The sequence below is a fragment of the Protomyctophum parallelum genome, assembly GCF_964188405.1.
Source record: "Protomyctophum parallelum genome assembly, chromosome: 9".
In the NCBI taxonomy this organism is placed as follows: Eukaryota; Metazoa; Chordata; class Actinopteri; order Myctophiformes; family Myctophidae; genus Protomyctophum; species Protomyctophum parallelum.
In genome coordinates, this window is record NC_139706.1 from 20,706,986 (window position 1) to 20,727,411 (window position 20,426).

Here is a 20,426-nt window from a genome sequence, read left to right on the forward strand (position 1 = left end):
ATTTTGTTCATCATCGGCTATGGTCTTAAAGCTTAATTTATACTCCACTGTATGAGGATGTCCGCTTGAATAAATAACTAATCTACAAGTTTGCGCTCAGCATCTACTCAACACTTACATAGATAAACATTACTGTAAACAAGGGCAAATAAATTTGTATTTATATTTACCAATAGTGTGGGGCAGTAAGAAAGCAAAGTCATAAGCTTTATTAAATTGTACGATTATGGCAAAACCCAATGTGATTCCAAACTTATTATATCTAAGCTGGGCTCACACATTACAGGAGTATCAAAACAAATCTGGTTGCATCAGATCATCCACTAGAGGATTCAGTTAAGATCATCATGCTTGCCAGAGCAACGCAGCACATCACATGAAGCAGATGAAATAAACATTGGAGGCCGGTTAAACTTGTGGTGGAGGATGGAGGAATGGTTGTATTATCTCTCTGAAGATACATTAGAGTAGACAGTCTGTTCTCTGGACCCCTCACACTACAGGATAATCTGGGCTACGAGCTAGGCTTTAAGAAAAGAACAGACTTATTTTCAGTTCAGTTCAGTGTGTGGTTGTACGCCTCCATCAACCAGCTGCTGTCCAGGCTCATATAGAGATGAATATAGACTTTAAGGAACTTAATGAATGTGTTTTTTTATCACCTAATTCTACCACAAATTATATCACAAAATGACCTTCTGTCACATTCACAAGGTTGGTCCAGACATGAGGTCATATAGTAACCTTGGCTTGACCTGCATCAATTCAGTCCTTCCTTGAGTCCAAGTGTATGTTAGTTCCAAATGTCATGGAATTCCCTAAAGGTGACAGACGGTCCGACAGACCGACCAATGGACATACGGTAAGCCTTAATAAGGCCAACCACAGCTGTCACCACCATAAAAACAGCAACTGACTGAAACTGCATTTAGTGTTTACAAAAGGAAACAAACCATAAAGAATTTGTTGTTTTCAAAATGTGCATGCCTAGTTTGCCTACGTAAGCCTAGTTTTTGGGTGGATATATCTATCTTCAGATTGTTTTCTTTTTTGATGTGCCACTTTAAACACTTTAAATACCTTTGTGTATAATTTAATAATTTAATATTTTTTTGGAAAAAACTAAAAAAGAATAAACAGAACATTAAAAAAAGAAAATACCTTTGTGTATGGTATGGTAAAGTGTACAATACGAAAAATTTTAACTATAATGTCCTTGCCGAAGAAAGAAAAGCAGGTGCGCTTCCTCTGGATACTGCCATTGGTTAAGGCAGTGAGTGCTCAGCTTTAAATATAACTTAACTCATAAACCAACAAAGTGAAAAAAGTGGAACTCCAACATAAAAGATGCAAGACTGGCTCTGATTAAAAACTCTGCTCTGAAAAGTGTGTGTGTGTGTGTGTGTGTGTGTGTGTGTGTGTGTGTGTGTGTGTGTGTGTGTGTGTGTGTGTGTGTGTGTGTGTGTGTGTGTGTGTGTGTGTGTGTGTGTGTGTCCAGCTGGTGCTCGTTGACACTCATTAATCTCAAGGCAATTATGTTTATGCACTGTCAAATAGGTCTACATATATTTTAAGGTAGCATATACTTGTATAGACATATATATCACCCTGTGCTAATATTGTGCACAAATGTATTACATAAATCTTTGTGTATGTCCCCCCCCCCCCCCACACACACACACACACACACACACACACACAATCATTCTACAGTTGTGGCCCCTGGCCTAACCTAGTTGAATACCCCTGCCTTAGGGGCACCGTTTCAAAGTTGACTTTGAAAATTCAAAGTTGACTTTGAAAATTCAAAGTTGACTTTGAAAATTCAAAGTTGACTTTGAAAATTCAAAGTTGACTTTGAAATGTCCCCTTAGGGGCACAATTGTTTTTTCTCCTCCTGAAAAAAACAACTTCACGGCCGTTTTTTTGTTTTCTACCCACCCAGAAAAAAAAATCTTCACACCTGAAAAGAAATCTAGTATATGCCTGTCAACAGACACCAATCAACCCCAAACAACAAGCGAAAGAGCCTCAACAAACACATCGTAAACAGAGGTGTCTGGCTGAAATCACATCTGGCCTCTCCATTACGCAGCCATCAAATGTCACCGTTTACAACTCTGTGTTTTGGATCAACTCCTCCTTCTCCCATGGATAAATTTTTTCATCCATATAAAAAACTAAATATATCACACTGGCTGATTGGTGAGCTACCGTACTATCCCTTGGGAAGATATGGCAGCTGGAAAATCAGCGCAACCTCATCACCCTGTTCTCAGTTGCCACTGGGGGAGCAGACAAACTGACCGGGTGTGTGATAAATAATGTTTATGGAAGCTTTCTGCTGCTTCATTCTTTTAACCATAATGGAATCACAAAGTGATGCTGCCAAGCTACCTCAGCACACTGCAGTACACACACACACACACACGCACGCACGCACGCACGCACGCACGCACACACACACACACACACACACGCACACACACACGTAGCCACACGAATGCACCCACACACCCACGCCACACCGGCATCCATCCTTCCCCGATGGTATATATCGACTTGGAACACAGAGACTGGAACAAGAATTACTGAACACTAATAAATACTACTCTGTAGCCTAATGCTGGTAACAGTAGTAAATATAAGTAGTAGTATTAGTAGTAGTAGTAGTAGATTCAAAGTATTTATTTTTTAATATTAATATTTTATTTTTAAATGTATAGCCTACCATCAAGTTGTCTTTGAGAAAGGCATTCCAAGGCATTGTGGCTGTGGTAGGGACTCTAGGGAGTGACGTACATGAGGTAAACAGCTCACCCATGTGATGTCAGCAGTAATGTGCATTCTGCTGATGAGGCACATTGACACACCTGCTCTATAAAACACAGCGTGCGTGTGTGTGTGTGTGTGTGTGTGTGTGTGTGTGTGTGTGTGTGTGTGTGTGTGTGTGTGTGTGTGTGTGTGTGTGTGTGTGTGTGTGTGTGTGTAGTGTACTACTGTGATGTAGTGTTATCTGTATGCTAGCACGTTTACTGCAGAGACACCATGATCAATCAATTCAGATCTTTATCAGCACACTTTTCTATTGTACCCTATTTTATTTATAGCTATAGCATGAGATCAGCATAGCACCTGAACATATAGCATATCTGACTGTCGGGTTTAAACCTCATACAGTATGTCCAAAACTTTAAGGATTCAAATTCAAAAATAGCAAAAGTAGCAGGTTGACAAACGCCTCGCTTCGTGCCATATTTTCGAACTTGTGGATCTGCTACTTTTGTTGTTTTTTGTGACGCTGCCTGTAGTATGATCGTGCAGGGCGTTCATTTACCAAAAAAACTCAAAGTTAAAGATGGACAGGAGAGGTTTCTACCAGACAGCAACGATATATTTGTTCTGAACTGAACAGAGGCTGTTCTCACAACGCCACACACAGCTGCTTACTGGAACTAAAAACCAAGCTATTGAACCGTGAAATGGCTGCAACACTGAAATGAGCTTAACCACTTTCGACCCATGGCGACCCCACCCTGGTACATTTCTCTTTAGAAGGCCATCTACCACATGCTGTATTTGCATGCTCAGCACAGCAGACTCCTGGACCTATTAGTGTCTTCAACCTTCCATCACACGATTTATCAACATTATTATCAAACCCGTTCAGTCTTGAAGTGAAAGTGCTTTTAATGTTTTTTTTGCATTCTCATCTTGGCATTGAGCTACATACAGAATCATGTTAAACTATACCATGGTGGTAATTCAGTTTCAGCTACACCCAGCTGGTGGCCATTATGAGTGCTCATTTCGTAGGGGGAGCAGATAGGTGGTCTTACTGAGGGACCAACCCACGTATAGACGTGGTTTGGTCGGGAGGAGAACAGGTGACCTTCTGCTTATCAGACGACCTCTCTACCCACTAAGCTATGGCTACCTCAAATACCTTGACACTGAATGCACATGTTCTGTTACCCAAAAGAGCTGAATCACTTTGTACTGTAATTTTACTGAATCTGCACACTGTCAACAAACATGTTATGTTGTTGTTTTGCTTATTGTTTTTATTTTTATGTGAAACATTTCTGTCTTGGCGAGGGCTCCTCTGTAAAAGAGGTTCTGAATCTCAAAGGGACTAAAAGTTAATAAATACAAGTTTGGGGCTGGGGCATGTCATAGGCAAACATTTCCAAAACCTTCCACACATTTCCAAGACTTTTCACACATTTTAAAAAGTTTTCACAAACAGCAGATGGTAGGTCCAAATTAGATTTACCATCATCTCTCAAGAGCAGATTCGAAAGAGAGCGTTGTTTTCCCAGATTGCAATTGCCAAAACGAATGAGTATGACGTGAAATGTCAAAGACAGTGTTATGGCCTTCTGACCGAACAAATACTATGATGACGTTGATAAATGATTAAGTTAAGTGTTGTGTTGCGTAGCATCATAAACACATGGAGAACCGCTAGACAGGAGCAAGGTGAGAAGGACAGGAAGGGAGAGAGCATTATTTTTTGAATTGATGTAGTTTTCCATAAAGACATGCTCAGTCAGTGACTGTGCTGTTCTCACAGGGAAGGTCAGAGTGACGTGATGGAGGGGGTGGAATATCTACATTCCTCGTAGACGTGGGTGGCACTGACAACAGTTAAACGAAGAACACTTTCGATTTACTCGATTAGCTATAAGAAATAATCAATTTGAATAAAATAATCAATTTTAAAAGGCTCAGATCAACAAATTATCAATTATTATATAGGCCCATAATGAAAACTCCTTTTTCAAGATCTCCCTTTACAGGAGATCAGGCCTGACCCCATTGTCAAATGTAATCAAGATCAGAAGGTGAATGTGGATTGGACATGTTTGCAGAATGGACCCCGCAAGTGCCATCCCAAGGGTATAGACATGAGATGGACACCACCTGGAAAAAGGAAATGATGCAGACCCAAAGAGACATGGAAAAGATCTGTGGAGAAATAAATGAAAGAGCTTCAGTGGATCTGGGGCCAACAACTGAACAACTTCTTAGCAATTAAAACAACGGCTTTGACATATTACAGATTTCGACCACAGCACTGAGACTGCTCTAAGTCTTCACATCCAAATACAGACAGTGGTGCAATCTCAGCACTTTCTCTCTGCTGCATTCACAGTCGACCACAACATATTACTAGACAGATTGAAAATGGGTGTGTCTTTCTGGCACAGTGATTTGAATCATACCCAAATGACTACTTTGTATCTAATCCCATATCTACGCAAGGATCCATTATGGAGTGTTTTCTGTTCAATACCTACATTCTCCCACTCTGGAAAACAACAAAATGTGTTACCATTATAGTTATGCAGATACATTTACATAACAGTATATCACCAAAGGACTATTGTCCAATGTGAACACTGAGTGAAAAGTCCATATTTTATTCTGACCTCTCCCCGAAAAGGCCTACTGTATGTGCCCTGACCCCTTATCAATGATTTATACATTATGGATAATTAGTATGGACTTATAAGTTATATGGTTATTCGTCTCAACTGCTCGATTAAACAAAGACAAAACTGAAGTAATTGTTTTGGAGCCAGCCGACTAAAAGTCAGCAACGAGCTTCAATCGGTAATGTTTAAACATCTCAAGCCAAGCCAAAACCATGTCGTCGTGGACTTGGACCTGAATTTTCACAGACACATGAATACAATTACAAAGTCAGCCTACTGTAACACTGTAACAATATATCACAGACTAACAGGCCCTTAAAGGTAGGTAAGAGATTTTCTTGGGTTACAATACGTGTTAAAAAACTCTATATTGTGATAGGTGTATCCATGTCTCTCCAGCTTTTTGAGGGGCGCTAGCCCCTCCTATAAACAGCTATAGTGTAGATTCTGTCTGAACACAAACATTAAATGCCATTGACAATGGATGGAGAATTTACATCATATGTGTCTGAGCAAATTGGGGAACACTTGGTCAGTGGGAACGCTTGGCCAATAAAGGACCACCATTCTTGATGATGATGTACGATGATTAGAGTGCCCCTCACTTCACACAAGTGTGATTTTTGAGGGGCGCTAGCCCCTCCTATACACTGGTTTAATGTTTGTCTTTAGTTCAATGTTTGTATTGTAAACGCCATTGACAATGATGGGAAAATGTACGTCATAATGTGCCTCATTACGTCATATTGTCTCTTTATTGTTAATGGTGTTTAATGTTTGTGTTTATTTGCACCGTTTGTCTCGCGATTGTCATTTAATCCACCCAAAACATTTTAAGCGAAATACTATCGTTTAGATAAATCAGACGCAAACCAAGCTTGTTTTTGGCCAAAAAGAAGAATCCGAAATATTAGCGTTTTTTTTTTTTTTTTTTACCGGATCGCTACCAGAGTGTTATGAGGGGAAATTGGACGCAGCTGATCACCATAATCAATTGATATTAAACTAGAAAAAGTGCCCTTCCGGGCACAGGTCTCCACCAGGTTATTCACAGATCCGTGCAGTTAGAGGTAAAAACACTTTTCGGCCAGTTATAGCGCCACCTTGAGGCTGAGTTGAAATTGTTCATGTGGCATTTCGTCCTCGGCCTAGTGGGAATGTGGGTGCACAATTTCACGGAAATCACGCGATGTGTTCATGATTTGCAGCATTTTGTTTGAAACTGAGCACTCCTGTGAACTTTGGAAGCCAATCTTAACCAATCAGGGTGGAGTCTGATAAATCTGAAAGACCCGTTTCGTTGAATGGCTCTAGAGAGACTGTGTACCAATTTGCGTGATGTTTGGACAAAATCTGTAGGTGTACTGTGCAAAAACTTGTTTTGCACAAAGCGGCCTCCTGGTGGCGCTATAACAGGCCGTTCTGGAAAGTTTGGGGCAGAGGTTCATCGTTGGCATCGAGGGAGTGTGTGTGAAAAATATGGCATCGACCGGGTTAACGGTGGCCGAGATTAGCTGTTCACGGACACACGGACGGACACACAAACGGACGGACGGACACACAAACGGACGGACGGACACACGGACGGACGGAGTGCAAAACATACTCTCCCCACATGCCTTCGGCCTGGTGGAGACAAAAAGGCGTGTTAAGGCATCATCGGCGGGGAGGTACTTAAAGAGCTGGAGAGACAGTGAGACCCCTATTACTGAACAAACACTATATGATTACAGTGATTTAACCTTTTAACAAAAAGCTTTTTGTTTTAACCCAAAAATATCACTTATGTTGCGTTCTCATGGAATCAGGCGAGCGGTAGACGGCAGACGGCATGTCATTGTAGTGGACGGGAGCAGGGCGGTAAACGGAACAGGACAGCCCGGCAGCCAGAACCGGTGACGGTAACAGCGTCAATGTTAAAATATTTAATCTTTTCCGTGCCATCCAGCAGGTTTTGCCGTTTGCCATCTACCGCCTGCCTGATTCCATGTGAATGCAGCATTACCCTACCTAAAGGATCTATGTCTCAGCAGGATTTAGAAAAAATTTAATCTTCAGTAGCCTTGACTATTGTAACGGTGTCAAGTGTCTACAGGTCTCTCTAAATTAAAACAATCAATCAGAGACTGCAGTTGATTCAGATTTCTGATACAGAGTCCTTAACTATTACCAGAGAAAAAAGTTAAATCTTTACACTGGCTGCCTGTTTGTCAAAGAATGTATTAAAAGTATTATACTGTTGGTTTATAAAGAATTGGATGATTTATGAATGATATATTTCTGATCTTGTGCGATATCATGAACCATCCAGACCCCTCAGGTCACCTGGGACAGGTCTTATTTATGTCCCTAGCATGCAGTGATGTAAATTAGTTTTCACTGTAATGGGTCCCATGACCCAGGGGTGTCTTTTAGATGGGTCCCATGGACATTTTATAAGTCATATTTTGTCATTTTTACAAATTGCAGCATTTAACTCCCATTTAATCTACTATGGTTATAAAATGGTTATATTCATGTATAAAATATATCTGAAAGAAGTAATTAAACACAATTCTAAATCTTCTAAAGAGTTATGCAAAAACAGTGCAAAGTATATGCAAAGAAACACATTACAGTACAGTGCTGAGTACAGTAGTGCGTCCATGGGACCCCCAGAAAGGTCCATGGATGGGTCCATTATCAATAATCTGCGTTTTGGGATGCAAAATGCACCCTATTAGCATCACTGCCATGTGGAGAAGCAGTGTTCCAGTTTTATGTTCCACATATCTGAAACAAATTCTCAGAAATGTAATGTCTTAAAATAAAATGTTTGGTTATGGGTGGTAGGGCCGACTTTTACTGAATTCAAATTGTGGAAATGTGCTATGCAAATAAACTTGCCTTGTCTTATTCAGCTTGATTAGCAGACTTTAAGTCTATAAAAGTCTATTCATAATGTTTATTTTATTGGTAACAAAATGCATAAGATATGTGCCCATGCCCTATTTTTAAATACTTACTTATACATTATGCATACCTATTTGACCAGCAGGCACAGAGGTCCATGGGGGGCCTGGACTGATGTTTTTGTCTTTTTATCCTGCTTTAATTAGTGTAATGTAGTGTAATAACCACTTATTCCACCTCATTGCTACCCTTAAACCTGATTCATACTTCTGGGTACAACAGTGTTCATATTAAGACAGAAATAACCGATATAAAAGCTCATTAATTGTTTCATCCTTGTGCTGCTATGACAACTGAATTTCCCTAAATAACTGTCTGTCTGTCTGTCTGTCTGTCTGTCTGTCTGTCTGTCTGTCTGTCTGTCTGTCTGTATGGTTACTGTCTGCCTGTCTGTCTGTCTGTATGCATGGTTACTGTCTGTCTGTCTGTCTGTCTGAAATATTATCATATGTTATGATAATACTCCTGTAGTGACATTACATTAAATTGAAAGGCCTATTGTAGTATTGTAGTAAAGTTATACCACTTTAACCTCTTGAGCCCCATTGGGCAAGCCCTGTTTACCTCTGAACAGCACTCAATAAATCAATAGAGACCTAATCAAACTGCAATTTCAATGTTGATTCTGCTACAGTGGGCCTATAGCTTATATAATCCGCTGCCATTGTATTTTTCATCCATACATTTGTCTAAACAAGCAGTTGTGTAGAGCGTTAGTTATATAGAGCATTTACCATTTACCTAGATAGATGCTACAGCAATAGTAGCCCCACATAGGGGTTCTGGGGTAACGGACACAAATGGCAACCAAACCCCGCCTCCGGGACCCACAACAACCAAATTACAAACAACAATCCCATCCCTAGGGATTCCCAGCTCTAGAGCCTTGGGGATTTACAATTGTTTGACCTGAGGTGGTCATGCGGTCAGCAAAATGAAAACAGTTTTTCCATTGTGCTCAGAAAAACCATGGCAATACACCCATTAGATCTTTTTCTTGTGCACAAGTGCAGATTTTGGCCTATGGGCAAGCCATGCAGTCACTAACAGTTGGGTTCATTCAATATGGATGCTTTGGTGTCAGGAGAACCATCTCGCTCTCAATGTCAACAAGAGCGAGAAGGAAATGATCGTGGACTACAAGGGGAGAGCTCGCCACTATCTTTATCAACTGTGTTGGAAATGGTCAGTGATCACTGAAGACCTCAAATGGGGTCAGTACAGAACACTACAGACACACCACGCACATGGTGAAAATGTCGCCTATAGCAATTCAGGGCGAGTCCCCGTATTCTCTGGTTGTTCTACAAGAGCACAACCAATAGCATCCTGACGGACTGTATCAGTGCCTGGTATGGGAACCGCTCTCCATTGGAAAGCACAATAGAGGGTTGGTTGGTGCGGATGGTCCAGTGCGAGCTTTGAAGTGAGCTTCCCTCCCTCCAGGGAATATACGGGAAACGATGTAGTGAAAGTAGTGGACCACCCCAGCCACAATCTGTGTGCTGCTACAGTGGCCACGGCCAGGCAAGTGCTATCGAAGTACATACAGTATGCAAATCGATATCATATCACCAGGTTTCTGAACAGTTTCCACCTGCCTATTAATATCAATTGTTGAACAAACGACGAGCCCGCCTGGTCGCCAGGCAGTCCTGACAAGACAGGCCACACAGGATATGTTTTTGTGTGTGTATGTCTATTATGACTCTGCCTGTATACTCTGTCTGTCTGTGACATGTCTGTCTCTTTGCTCACTTGTCATTCTTTGGTCTTCATGTCTCTCTACCTGCATCGTGAGAGAGAGAATGTAGACTCGCATTCTCTCTCTCTCTCTCTCTCTCTCTCTCGTCTCATCGTCCTCTCCTCGCCACTCTCTGTCTCGCTCTGTCTCAAATTATATATCTGTTTGTCAGTCTGTCCATTCTGCTGCATCAGCTGTGTGTGTGTGTGTGTGTGTGTGTGTGTGTGTGTGTGTGTGTGTGTGTGTGTGTGTGTGTGTGTGTGTGTGTGTGTGTGTGTGTGTATTGTAAAGATCCACCCACAACAAACCAGGTTTTGACAACCCTTCTAGAGTGGCCGTCAGACACACAAACGTCAATACTGGTCTACGGTCAAAAGAAACCATACACCTTGGCGCGCACACACACGCACACGCAAACACACACACACACACACACACACACACACACACACACACACACACACACACACACACACACACACGCGCACACACAGGCAACACATCTGCCCTAGATCGTCCCGTAGAAAAACCACACCTATAAAACTCCCAAGCAGTGCAGGCAGCTGCAGTAGAGACATGCACAGCCTGGGCTGTCCTGTGTGGTGCTTCATAATACCGCAGTACACCATCACACACACACACACACACACACACACGCACACACGCTCGCCGCATACATCCCTCTCTCTCTGCTTCAGCCTCACTTTTTCTGCTGCATCCCGTCCAGCCACCCCACCCACTCATCCATCCACCCACCCACATCCATCCACCCACATCCACATCCATCCAGTGGGGGTCTGGTCTCTTACCTGGCTTCTTGACATCGTCCCCCGTTATTACGGTGGGTATAGGCAGAGGTAGAGGCATGGTCCTGCTGGCTCACTGTCGCTCTGAGATGTTTCTGCTTGCAGGGAGGGAGGTGAGGTCGGCTGTTTAAGATGTAGGTACTATGTACCTCCTCTGCTCTGCTCTGGGATGTGGCTCCCTCTCTCTCTCTCTCTCTCTGTCTCTCTCTCTCTGTCTGTCTGTCTCTCTCTCTCTCTCTCTCTCTCTCTCCTGGGATGTGCCTCTCTCTCTCCCCTCCTTCAGAAAGACAGTTGCCTGCGTGCCTTTAATTCCTTGCTTCCTCCCTCCCTTTCTCCTGTCCTGTCCTTTCCTTACGGCTGTTATCGGTTTGACGGTTTATCTGCTGAGTGTCAGCTGCTGAGTTAAGGAGCACCGTCGTCAGTTCGTTCGTTTGTAAATAATCGTTAGTTAAATAATGACATGAATTTACGGCAGCCGGTGGTGCTGTTGCTGCGTGTCTTCCAGTGTTTTTCCTCTCAACACGACCCGGTGTACCGGTACGGGTTTAGTCATTTATTTAGGTTTGAATGTGGCTTTATTTTGTTTAGCTGCTGCTGCTCCTGTTGCTGTTGAGCTGAGGCTCGTGCATTAAGCGAAAATAACCTAAAATATCCGACCTATAGTTTCAATGTATATGGGCGAAACCGCTAAAGGCCTATATGGGTTTTATTTCAGTTTATGGTCCTGGGTTGAGTGGGTTCATTTTTCGTCCCATCACGTCCTCGCGCTGGTTAACTGCTGCTGCGGCGGCGGAGCACTCCCATCGCTGGAGTGACGTCACGTCGGGCACCGGAGGAGCCTTTTTAAGGTGACATAATGTTATGATAAAATAAAATGACATGATATTAAGAATGAACACGTTTCCTTTTAGCCTACAAATACTGTACTGAGACCACGTGGTCACACAGTGACAGTGGTGAGTGGTGGCACCTGCTGAGCCAAGAACCAATGACATATGACATAATAGGCCTACCATAATAATAATAATATGCGAATAATAAGCTGATGGCAATAATTGTGGTAGTAGTAGTAGTAGTAGTAGTATCAACAGTAGTAATAATAATAATAATAATAACTAGAAAAAGTTCTGGGCACAGGTCTCCACCAGGATAGGAATGTAGGACATTGCGGCTTGCCTTCATCTGGTGGTTGGATAAAAGGGCAACAAAAGTAAATAATATAACATCTAACAGTATATTAATAATGCTTAGTAATGTTATAAAGATGAATGGCATGCATTATACAAATGGCATGTTATTGACAAAGGTACGTCATTGTAATGGCAAAACAGTGACCTTGCTACATAGTACATAGTCTATTCACAATTAGTCCATGAAAGTTTCGGATACAAATAAACTGTTTGCTGTTTTATAATAAAGGCATTCATATTAGGATAGGAACATTGCCTTATTATTGTGTGAATAACACAATATACATGAGTATAAAGATTGAAACTCCCAACAGTTACAAAAGGCAATGGCAAGTCAATGAAAAGTTTGTATACAATTAAATGTGCGTGCACAATTTCACGGAAATCACGCGATGTGTTCATGATGTGCAGCATTTTGTTTGAAACTGAGCACTCCTGTGAACTTTGGAAGCCAATCTTAACCAATCAGGATGGAGTCTGAGAAATCTGAAAGACCCGTTTCGTTGAATGGCTCTAGAGAGACTGTGTACCAATTTGCGCGATGTTTGGACAAAATCTGTAGGTGTACTGTGCAAAAACTTGTTTTGCACAAAGCGGCCTCCTGGTGGCGCTATAACAGGCCGTTCTGGAAATTTTGGGGCAGAGGTTCATCGTTGGCATCCAGGGAGTGTGTGTGCAAAATTTGGCATCGACCGGGTTAACGGTGCCGGAGATTAGCTGCTCACGGACACACACACGGACGGACGGACACACGGACGGACGGACGGACGGAGTGCAAAACATACTCTCCCCCCATGCCTTCGGCCTGGTGGAGACAATGTGTCTGTGACACATTAATTTGTTATTTGTTAGTTCATTAAAATGTCCAATCTACTTCGGCCTCATGATGGCACTATAACAGCCCTCTTTACATTTTGCCATAGGCCTATAACTCGAACCGTATATTTAACCCGCTACGGGTTAGTTTTAACCTGCAGCACATGTCGGGAGCCACGGGTGATTTTTAACTCGCAGCACAGGTTAGTTTTAACCCGCAACACATGTCGGGAGCCACAGATGATTTTTAACCCACAGCACGGGTTAGTTTTAACCTGCAGCGAATGTCGGGAGCGACAGTGTTGTCGGACTAATGACTGTAGGACTGTTGGTATAACCAACGTATGCACCTGACGGGCAAGTGCATCTGACACCAGACTGATTATGCCTGAAAATACATACATCAATAATAGGATCTATTACATCGCTGCACACTGTACATAATTTGGTATTCAAATATTTGAACAGGTAAGCTTAGGAATAGTAATATAAAACTAGAACAATTTGCTCGTTTGAGCACATGGTCTCAGGTCTCTGCCAGGCCATGCAGGTGGGCTTGCACATTTTGGAATGGTCTAGGCCCCATAGAAAAAAAATCACATCCGTGTGAAGTGAGGGGCGCTCTTATCGTCGTACATCATCATGCCTATTTGCTCAGACACATATGGAGTAAATTCTTTATTCATTGTCAATGGGAATTTAATGTTTGTAAGACAAGCTGAAAAAGGAGGGGCTAGCACCCCTCAAAAATATAATTGGTCACTGGAGTTTGTTGGACCGACCTGTCGGCTATTTTGTACTAAGACAAACATTACATGCCATTGACAATGGGGCGCCCGCTGGCCTAGTGGTCCTGGCTCTGACCTGACAGTGCATTGTGTGTTCGAGTCCTGTTCATGACGACCTTTGCTGCATGTCTCTCCCGTTCCCTCTCTCTCTCTCTTTCCTGTCTATCTTCACTGTAACTATCAATACAGGCACAAAAGCCAAAAACGAAATGCCATTGACATGGAGAATGTAGATAAGCAAATCACCTATTTTGTGCTAACACAAACATGAAATGCCTTTGATAATGGATGGAGAATTTATAGACGAGTAAATAAATCGGCTATTTTGTCCTAACACAAACATTAAATGCCATTGACAATGAATGGAGAATTTACGTCATAATGTGTCTGAGCAAATCGACATGTTACGTCATGATAATGTACGATGATAAGAGTGCCCCTCAAACATTCAAAATCTATTCAAATAAGTTGAAGCGCCTTTTAGTTAGAGAAAACATGCTAAATGTGTGGCAATGTGTGGCAAAAATGCTTACCACTAGCTTTCCTCACAAAATTTGTGAAGAATTTTGCAAAATTCCCCAAATTTCATTATGCTTTAAGTAGCATGTGGCATGTCAAACTAGGGGGTTTTCATGATGCTGAATCCATTCCAAGCATTCGTTTTATACGAAAACACTTTGCCCAAATGTGCTGACCTCATCACATTTTTGTGATGACGGGCTGACGGCTATGGCCATATTTAGGCGAAGGAGTGATTTTTGTGCAAAACTAATGCTTTCAATGTATTCAGAATAATGAAAAACCCCTAGTTTGACACGTCACATGCTATTTAAAGTATAATGAAATTTGGACATTTTTGCCTTATATTGGATGTTTGGGTACCCCAACTTTCAGCAGCTGTCACAAAGTTCCCCAAGGGAGTTGGGTTGGAACAAATCTTTCTGTGATAATAGAAACCTTTATGAACACATTTGTGAAGAAAGCTAGTGGTAAGCATTTTTTTTTTGCAGATTTGCCACACATTTAGCTAATTTTCCCTTATTATTTGGAAAGAGGAAGAGTGGAGAGAGACGGAGAGAGGGATAATAGAAGGCTGGGTGTGGAGAGAGAGAGGGGGAGTGAGAATGACGGAGAGCGAGGAGGGATAATTGAGGGCATGCAGAGCATGCCAGGGAGGGGGATGAGAGGTATGGGATTAAAATAGTGCCAGGGGGGCAAATGGAAGGATGGTGTGGGAGAAAGAGGTATAGTATAGACTATAGAGGGAGGGGCAGAGAGAGAATGGAGGGATGGGAACGGTGCTGAGACAGAGAGGGGGGGGATAAAAGGAGGGAGGGAGGGAGAGATGAATAGGTCTGTGAGATGAACAGAGGGAGGAACAGGGTGCGTGCAGTCAGCAGGTGCACAGGGGAACGTTACGTCACTGAGCACATTTAACAGGTGTGTGACAGGTGCCGAGACCACAGGAGAGAGAGATCGTTATGTAAATAATATGTAAACATGATGCCTTTAGTTCTATCTACTGTATGTACTATATGTATGCGTATTAGTTCTGTATGTATCTACCTACCTATACAGTGTCTGTCTGTCCGTCCAAATGGGTCTATATGTTTAAAACAGTGTTTGGTAACAGTAAATGAAAGGTGACTCTGTCAGAGTATAGTTAAAAATAGCATTTGTGATGATTCATACTAGTAGCCCACCCACATACATATAGGTATATGTTTATGAGCTGTCACACACATCAGCGTGACGCTGAATAAACCTAAAGCAGCCTGAATAACCTCTACTATATAGCTGAGACAGTAGGAAATAAGTTATCTCTTGTGGTGATAAACATGGCTCTTTGTCTTGTCGTCTGCTTGTCCTTTGCTGCACTCTGAGCTGTGTTTGTAAGGTGACATTATTCCCTCTTGATCAGCGGTTCTTAATCCCCTTTTCTGGATAAGGGCCCATACTTGAAAATCTCGAAAGCATTCGCAGCCCACCCATCTGACCACTTACGGTAAGTGGTTAAAGCTGCACATGCATTATGTACTGTAACTTTCCTCTTCTACCCCGGATTTGAACCCGGTTTACCATTGAGCTAATAGAGCCTCCCTGCTAGATCGGGGGATACATTTAATCTTGACTTTCAGGTCAAAATTCTAGTGAGATCCTTTGACACTATCTAAACTTCTCTCAATAGAAGAGCAGGGAGACAAAATACAACAAATTTAAGAATATTAAAAAACCATACTTTGTATACTTCCTCCTCTGTGGTGCTGGAGGTACTCAGCAGGACGTAGAGTGGCCCAGGGGGATCATGACCTTTAAAAGGTTTGGGAACCACTGACTGAGAAAATAGATGCAACCTTATCTTCATGTAATCTGTCCTCACTAATGCTCATTTTAAGATGGCACCATTACTGTCTGTCTAGTCACTCTGTGCCTCAGATGAAGGCTGTGGACATGTGCCTACCAATGACCGTGATCATCAGTAGGCAGCTTTGGCCATTTCAAACGAACATTTATTTTGTATTGACACAAGAACAATGGCTTTTATTTCACCATGTCAACTTCCCAGGAAGAGAAACGCTGTAGTTTCTATTAGCTTGGAATCCCCACAACAATTATGTCATTGGTAGTCAGGTTATTGAAATGTCCACAGTGAGAGAGACAGAGCGAGTAGACAGAAATGGTCCCATCTTGTCCCAATGAGCATTAGTGATAGAACCATCACATGAGAGGAAGTGCAATCATGTCCGTTATTTGGTCATGATAATCACAGACAGCTGTGCTCATTAACAGTTATCCCTCTCGTTTGATATTTTACATTTATTCATTAGAGCCAGCTAAATATGTGTCTGTTGACAGTCGTTTTGGTGGCATGTGTGACAGATGAGTTAAGATAGATAACAGCCAACAAAAAGTTAGGGTTATTACAACACCTGGAAGAGGAGTGACAGGCCTTCGTAATTAAAAGATAGAACAGACCTCTATAGATTTGTATAATTTCTAGATGTATAGGAATAGGCCTCTTAACTTACAGGACATTCTGTACAGCGTTGAACTCTAAACTGATTTTAATTTAGAGCATATAGTTTACAACATCAACAATAACAAATGACCTGCTCACTGGCAGTTTGCAACGTAGGCTACAATAAAGAATTTTATTTTGGTCATCTGGACCTTCCTCAGGCAGACATTGTTCTTTCTTGTACAGTGCAAGCTGGCAGTGTGGTAGGCTAAATATTTTATTGCTGATGTTGTCTAATGCTTTTTGCCTACGCACCTACTTTTACAGTTTAAATCTAGGTGTGTGAAAATAAATTATATATCCAGTATATATAGTATAGGGGAGAACGGGGTAAGATGAACCACTTTTTGCTTGGAAGCAAGGCAAAATTAGATGGCAGTCAAATCTAATGATCTACACATAGGCCTATCCAGTTCAAATACAAATCCACTACTCCCTAAAGTTAAATAAAAAATACACTTTTAATTCTTAAAGATAGAGTGCCATGATTTCCACTCTAAAACATGATCATGAGGTATTATTATATAAGGAGGCAAAATGTTAATAAAAAATAAAAATAAGTTTACAGTATTTGTTAAAATTACGTTTTTATGTGGACCATTAAGTTTGCCTGGTGGGTGCAGTGATTGGTGATCCACCTGAACTGAAGCCGCACCCATAGGGGAGGGGGATAGGGGAGGGGATGATAATGTGATCTCTCAGGTGGGTCATGCTGACCTTCTGAGACACAAAAGACAAGCATGTGTCCTGAAATGATGGGAGACAGACGCTTTGAGAATTGATGAGTCAGGCAATTCTGCACTTTATCCAGTGTTATTTACAACAGTAGCTACACCAGGCATCCTTTAACGCTGTATATAACAGCTCCTCTCTCTGTCTCAAGAGTGTAATTAGATGATAACAGCAGCTGTGTACTGTACGCCCACACACAATCATCACAAGATTAAACACTTTTAACTTGATGTCCCTACTTACGGTACACTTTCAAAAATACTCCCCCCACCCAAAGAATAGTGAAAATAACATCTACAAGCTTGTAGAAAAGCTATTTTAATATAATGTTGTAATATGGGAAAGTAAAGGGCAAGCCTAAAATAGGGACACCAGAGCTAAAGCTGCAATCCATAATGTTGATGTTTTGTTGATGCAATACCTCTTGTCAAACATTTGGCATCTTACCTCCAAAATGATCTATACTGGTCTCAATAGAAGAGCAGGTGTACTAACTATAACCACTGCAGATTTATGTTAGTTATAATGTATTAGAGCAGTGCCAGCACCCAGCTATTATGTCTCTGTCCCTTTTATGCCCATATATGGAGTTCTTTGTCTGGCATGCCCAAATATGGAGTCTATGCAGATGTCGAAACATCATTGTGATGTCAGAACATGTCAGACTTCTTTGCCAGGCATGCCCAAATATGGAGTCTATGCAGATATCAGAACATAATTGTGATGTCAGAACAGGCTAGCTCCATATATGGACATATAGAGGTGGTCAGGTCCAGGACCCGGGCAGAGGCTTTTGAGCTGCTTCTGGACAACCGGCTATCCGACGGACTCGACACCGGGCACTGCACTCCCTGTGGGCGAATTTACGCATTTACTCAAGTTATGTGGATTACAGACGTACATGTATACAGATGTACACACAGAGACTGTATGCATTTATAGATGGATTAATATACTGCAGTTTTAAAGAATTAACATCTGTCAGACAGATACCAGATTTTTGTGTCCAATGCTGGAGCATCCTTGGACCATAGATTACAGATGCTTTGACCCATATTTAAAGATGGAGTGCCACAATCTTTTCCCCACCCTAAAACATGACCATCAGGTATTATTATAATATGAGGAAGAACTTTTTCCAAAAAGTGTACAGTATTTGTTAAAATCATGCTTTACGCCCACCAGTTCATTAATTCATGCCTGGTTTGCCTGGCGGGTGGTGATCCACCTGAACTGAAGCCGCATCCACAGCTGTAGTTGTATGATAAAGGTGGAGGGGTTAGGGGAGGGGCTGATAGTGTGATGTCACTATATTACTGTTTATTTCATTGGCCCGTTTGACTGTCAAGGGTTCAGCCTCCAGGAAGAAACCCTAAATACAAAGTTAATACACCATTGCACATAAAAACGACTCCAGGGTGTCTAATGAAGTACTGACACCTCAGACACATGAAAAACTGGAAAAATACAAGAATTGTGGCACTCCATCTTTAAGTTTCTGAAACCCTTTTACCAAACCAAGACTCCTTTCCATATTTAACTTGTTTTTTATAGATTAGTGCCCTACTTGATCATACATACTACCTACAGCGTCACACAAAAGCATTAAAAGCAGCAGATCCACAAGCTCGTTCTGAGCTTATAGTTCTGCTACTTTTGCCGGATTTGAATTTGAACAGTTTTGGACTCGACCCGACAGAGACAATATACAGTACTAATGATCATCATAGATCATGCTGTAAATCCCATCACAAATACAGGGAGAGAGGAGCTGCCATTTGAAGCATTAATAAATGTAACATTAAAAAAGAAAGAATTAAAAAAATATCATACACAACATAATATTAATAAACAGCAGCAGGATTTTTGAACAAACAAAAACATAAACAACACCGTGATGACATCCAACATTACATCGTCATCTTCAACCAATCAGGAGTGTCTATGTGGCACTTGTTAGATGCAGTATTGTGTGTAATGGTGCGTTCACACCAAGCCCCCAGGGAGGTTCTCCAATGTTGAAGCACTCGGCTCTACTGGTTAGAGTGTGAACTGCAGGCGGACCCGTGGATTTCTGACGAGGAAACCCCGTGCAGCTGGGGTTTAACAATGAGCGGTCGTTTGCACTTCCGCGTTTGCCAACCGAAGTAGCATCGTAGCATCACGCTGCTGGCTTCCATTGACAATGAATGATAGACTCCGTCTTTGCGTCTGCCCGTGTGAACGGACTGAACGCAACATTAGGGTGTTGTGGGCTGGGCATGTTGGGTGGTTCTTCTGTCCGAAAAGTATGTTAATATGTTTTGAGAGATGTTTATTATCAGCATTATTATTTGTATTATTACATGCCTCCTGTTTCAAAGACCGCGCCTGCCTTGATAAAACACAGGTAGATCTATGAGCATATCTGCATAGTGTGTGGGTGTGTGTGTTCACTAATTGCACTTGAGGACGAGGGTGTGGTGAATATCAGACGGTTCTCTGAAAGTATTTTGGCATTAGCTTTTATTTTTTTCCTTCTTCCAGGAACCGTTCTGGGATGAGTTAACTAACACAGGGGGTTCAATGTCAGCGAAACAACACAATACGTACAATGGAAACGCATTCATTCTGTTCCAGAGACTGCAACATTGAGACCGTCTTAAAACCAGAATAAACAATAAATAAGGTAACACCTGATTAAACCCAATGTTAACATCGATACAACAGCACACCTTCCAGATTACAGGTCTGCATTATGTACTTATCCCTATATGGCCTTGTATGAATGAATTCATATAATTCCGTTCAAAACATCTTAAGACTTTGTAGACCTCTACAGACAAGTCATTATCGGGTGGCAACCTTGTCGCAAGCGGATGGTCACATGACCACTGTACTAGCACCATGTGAACACAAGTTACTAGCCACCATTTGAAGCCTAATTTATATGCAATAG

At 41.8% G+C, this 20,426-nt stretch overlaps 1 protein-coding gene across 3 annotated transcripts in view; it reads right to left on the bottom strand.

The window, feature by feature from the left end:
• The window catches only part of LOC310864845 (fibroblast growth factor 12-like), a 118,354-nt gene that overhangs the window by 71,268 nt on the left and 26,660 nt on the right, over window positions 1–20,426 (bottom strand). The gene's annotated exons all lie outside the window — the stretch shown is intronic.